Consider the following 4,649-nt stretch of genomic DNA (forward strand, 5'->3'; position numbering starts at 1 on the left):
AGTTCAAGCTTCAATGTTACTGATTTAGTTCCTTATTGTGCAGAAGAAACGGATTTGAGGTCAAATCCTTCTCAAGTGGGAGAGGATGATGTGATCTTGGCTAGCAATGGAACTGAAGAGATGGATCAGCTTGAACCAGAGCTTAAGGAAGTTGGAGAAAGAACCAGGGATCTGCTTGAACCTGAAGAAACAAATGAGAAGGACCTAGAAGTACCTATTGGTCCAATGACAAGATCAAAGCAAGCAAGATTTCGACAAGCTCTTCATCAACTACTTCACACTATCCATGGCAGTCTAGAGTGTGCTTATCCAACCACTCTGGTTGTGATTCAAGCCATCTAAGACAATCATCAAGAGAGGTGTTGTGACTTGCACTCTTTTCCTTAGTTTGGTTTTGTCCCAATGGGTTTTCCAAACAAGGTTTTTAATGAGGCTTGGACACAACACTTATACATGAGCCTCTTGATGAAACTAAGCCTAAACCAGGCCCATTTCCTACTCTAATTTCGTGCATGAAGAAACCAGGAGCCTTTTCTTATTTTCAAATTTAAACTTAGTCTTTGTTTTAATTGTTTTGTGTGTTTCCAAGAAGCTGTGCATGTACAGTCTTCTTCTCTTTATATTCTGATCAAAACTCTCAATAAAATCATCAAACTCTTTTCTAATAAAAATTCTCTCTGAATCTTGTTTGATCAAGCTTGTTCTAAGTGTATTTCGGATCCTTGATCCTTACCTTGCAAGCAAACCCTTGATAGTCCAAGAGTCATTCCGCAACTCTTAGAAGTATCACTCAATCCACTGCTTATGAAATAACATCACAATCATTGGAGAACATTCAGGGACATGATCATCTCACCAAAGATCACTTCACTTTGGCTAATCGTCGAGTTTCAGTTTGATATTGGTACAAGTTTTCCGTACGCATGATTGCGATAAGAAATGATGTATAGTTTTTGAGATTATGTTCATCATCGTCTGGATATGTTTCTAGCGTTTTAGACGAATATTAAGATTGTCGTTTGCCTATTCTTGACGATTTGCAGAAGTTTTTTTGAAGTTTGGGAGTATACGAGTATAGTATACGTACCTACTCCCCTTTTTTTTTTTTACGAAAGAAAACGGTTGAACCGATACTTTGAAGGGTTGTGTACGTTTCCTCTTCTGATGTTTGGAATGATCGATAATTCGGGACGATTTATAGACGACGCTTGGACTGTGATTTTGTTGTTTCCACGTTGACGACTTGGGATATGTCGGTTCCGAGAAAATTGCCAGAAACGAATCGGTTTTAAGACGACGTTCATGTCTCTAACTTTTTCTCTCTTTAGGAAGCGAGCTTGATATGCGTGGCGATCGTTTCTCGACTTTCGGAGAGTTTAGATCGGTTTGCAAGATCTGAGTTCTCTCGAAGATGCAGTTTTGTCCCTTCTCAGTTTTGCGTGCTCATTTCCGTTTCCTATTCTCGTGTATGTTCGCCATTTCCGATATTGGTGTTTATCCTTTGAAACTTGACATTTATCTTCCGAACTTGACTGTTATCTTCTCCTTAGATAAGACGTCGATTTTTGTAAAAAGGTTCAACGTAATCGTATAGTTAAGGCGGCTAAGGTGTTAAGTTAACCGTTGCTGTTTTATACAATTTATCTGAATCCATGCGAGAAAACAAGTCTTTGCGGGTTTTTTTTATATCATAAAGTCTCAATGGTAACTTCAATCGAGGCAAAACAAGAGACGTTTCGATCGAGATTCGAAAGTGAACGCAAAGATGGAGGTAGGGCGAGCAGGAACAAGCCAAGGAGTTTAAGATGAGTTTTACTTGTTTTTGTCGTACAATCCCAACGGAAACTCCGATTGAGACGAAACGAAAAGCGTTTCGATGAGGATTCAAAGGAGAACGCAAAGGAGGACCCTTTGAGGCCTGACAGGTCGCTATAGCGAGTGAGGATGTCATCTCGGTCGCTATAGCGAGTGGAAGGGAGCCAAGACGAGTCCAACTTGTTTTTGTCGTAAATTCTCGACGGAAACTACGATTGAGACGAAACGAAAAGCGTTTCGATGAGGATTCAAAAGACAACCCAAAGGAGGACCTTTCTGAGGCTTACAGGTCGCTACGTAGCGACTGACAGTCTGACAGGTCGCTACGTAGCGAGTGGAAGCAAGCCGAGAAGCGTCGTACTTGTTTTCGTCGTAAAATCTCAACGGAAACTCCGATTGAGACGAAACAAAAAGCGTTTCGACGAGGATTCAAAAGAGAACCCAAAGGAGGACCTTTCTGAGGCCTTACAGGTCGCTACGTAGCGACTGACAGTCTGACAGGTCGCAACGTAGCGAGTGGAAGCAAGCCGAGAAGAGTCCTACTTGTTTTCGTCGTAAAATCTCAACGGAAACTCCGATTGAGACGAAACGAAAAGCGTTTCGACGAGGATTCAAAAGAGAACCCAAAGGAGGACCTTTCTGAGGCCTTACAGGTCGCTACGTAGCGACTGACAATCTGACAGGTCGCTACGTAGCGAGTGGAAGCAAGCCGAGAAGAGTCCTACTTGTTTTCGTCGTAAATTCTCGACGGAAACTCCGATTGAGACGAAACGAAAAGCGTTTCGATGAGGATTCAAAAGACAACCCAAAGGAGGATCCTTCTGAGGCCTTACAGGTCGCTACGTAGCGACTGACAGTCTGACAGGTCGCTACGTAGCGAGTGGAAGCAAGCCGAGAAGCGTCCTACTTGTTTTCGTGGTAAAATCTCAACGGAAACTCCGATTGAGACGAAACAAAAAGCGTTTCGACGAGGATTCAAAAGAGAACCCAAAGGAGGACCTTTCTGAGGCCTTACAGGTCGCTACGTAGCGACTGACAGTCTGACAGGTCGCTACGTAGCGAGTGGAAGCAAGCCGAGAAGAGTCCTACTTCTTTTCGTCGTAAAATCTCAACGGAAACTCCGATTGAGACGAAACAAAAAGCGTTTCGACGAGGATTCAAAAGAGAGCCCAAAGGAGGACCTTTCTGAGACCTTACAGGTCGCTACGTAGCAACTGACAGTCTGACAGGTCGCTACGTAGCGAGTGGAAGCAAGCCGAGAAGAGTCCTACTTGTTTTCGTCGTAAAATCTCAACGGAAACTCCGATTGAGACGAAACGAAAAGTGCTTCGACGAGGATTCAAAAGAGAACCCAAAGGAGGACCTTTATGAGGCCTTACAGGTCGCTACGTAGCGACTGACAGTCTGACAGGTCGCTACGTAGCGAGTGGAAGCAAGCCGAGAAGAGTCCTACTTGTTTTCGTCGTAAAATCTCAACGGAAACTCCGTTTGAGACAAAACGAAAAGCGTTTCGACGAGGATTCAAAAGAGAACCCAAAGGAGGACCTTTCTGAGGCCTTACAGGTCGCTACGTAGCGACTGACAGTCTGACAGGTCGCTACGTAGCGAGTGGAAGCAAGCCGAGAAGAGTCCTACTTGTTTTCGTCGTAAAATCTCAACGGAAACTCCGATTGAGACGAAACGAAAAGCGTTTCGTCGAGGATTCAAAAGAGAACCCAAAGGAGGACCTTTGTAAGGCCTTACAGGTCGCTATGTAGCGACTGACAGTCTGACAGGTCGCTACGTAGCGAGTGGAAGCAAGCCGAGAAGAGTCTTACTTATTTTCGTCGTAAAATCTCAACGGAAACTCCGATTGAGACGAAACGAAAAGCGTTTCGACGAGGATTCAAAAGAGAACCCAAAGGAGGACCTTTCTGAGGCCTTACAGGTCGCTATGTAGCGACTGACAGTCTGACAGGTCGCTATGTAGCGAGTGGAAGCAAGCCGAGAAGAGTCCTACTTGTTTTCGTCGTAAAATCTCAACGGAAACTCCGATTGAGACGAAACGAAAAGTGTTTCGACGAGGATTCAAAAGAGAACCCAAAGGAGGACCTTTCTGAGGCCTTACAGGTCACTATGTAGCGCGTGGAGAGTTGGCTTGATAAGATTTATCGTTTCCCTTCTTGTTTACAGGGAGAAATCGCGAGCTTGTTTTAGTGCTCTTCCTGTGGCGGAAGGTCGCGACTAAGTTTTCGATTTTGTTGAAAACTACGGCGTTTGCGTAAGCGTTGGCCATAGGAGCAGTCAGTGCTGTGAGTTTGTCTTTCATATATCCAAACATTGTTTTGATCAAGCGTTTTGTGGCCATGAGTAAGAGTAATCCGTAACCCCCCCTCCTTCTAGCGCCAAACTGTGGGAACCGAAATTTGCACTGTCGATTTCCGTTTAAATAAGGAAACTAGGAAAACCCTAATTTCCCAGAGGTCCCGGATCTCTGCGAGAGCCAACGACAAGTGATCGAATATATGCGGAAATCATGAAAAGATAACAAACGAGTTTAGAGAAAACAGTAGATCTTATTTCGAGTCCGCGTAAGAGCGTTGCGATCATTACAAGGGATCATAAAAGCTTTCACCGCAAAGGCTGTCAGCGAGTTACTTAGCTCTAGCAGCCTAAAAGCTCAAACCTATTTGAGTCGCAGCTCGATAACAAAAGACGAAAAAGATAAATAAAAGGTTTTTGATGTATTTCGGACTAAACCTTGTTAAAGGCTGCCTACGTACCCCTTTCGAGGATCAAGCCGAACGTAGTTCAATTGATAGAGCTGGACAAGAGATCGAACTGCCTGGGCGAGT

This window comes from Brassica rapa, unplaced genomic scaffold (genome assembly GCF_000309985.2).
Source record: "Brassica rapa cultivar Chiifu-401-42 unplaced genomic scaffold, CAAS_Brap_v3.01 Scaffold0667, whole genome shotgun sequence".
Classification (NCBI taxonomy): Eukaryota; Viridiplantae; Streptophyta; class Magnoliopsida; order Brassicales; family Brassicaceae; genus Brassica; species Brassica rapa.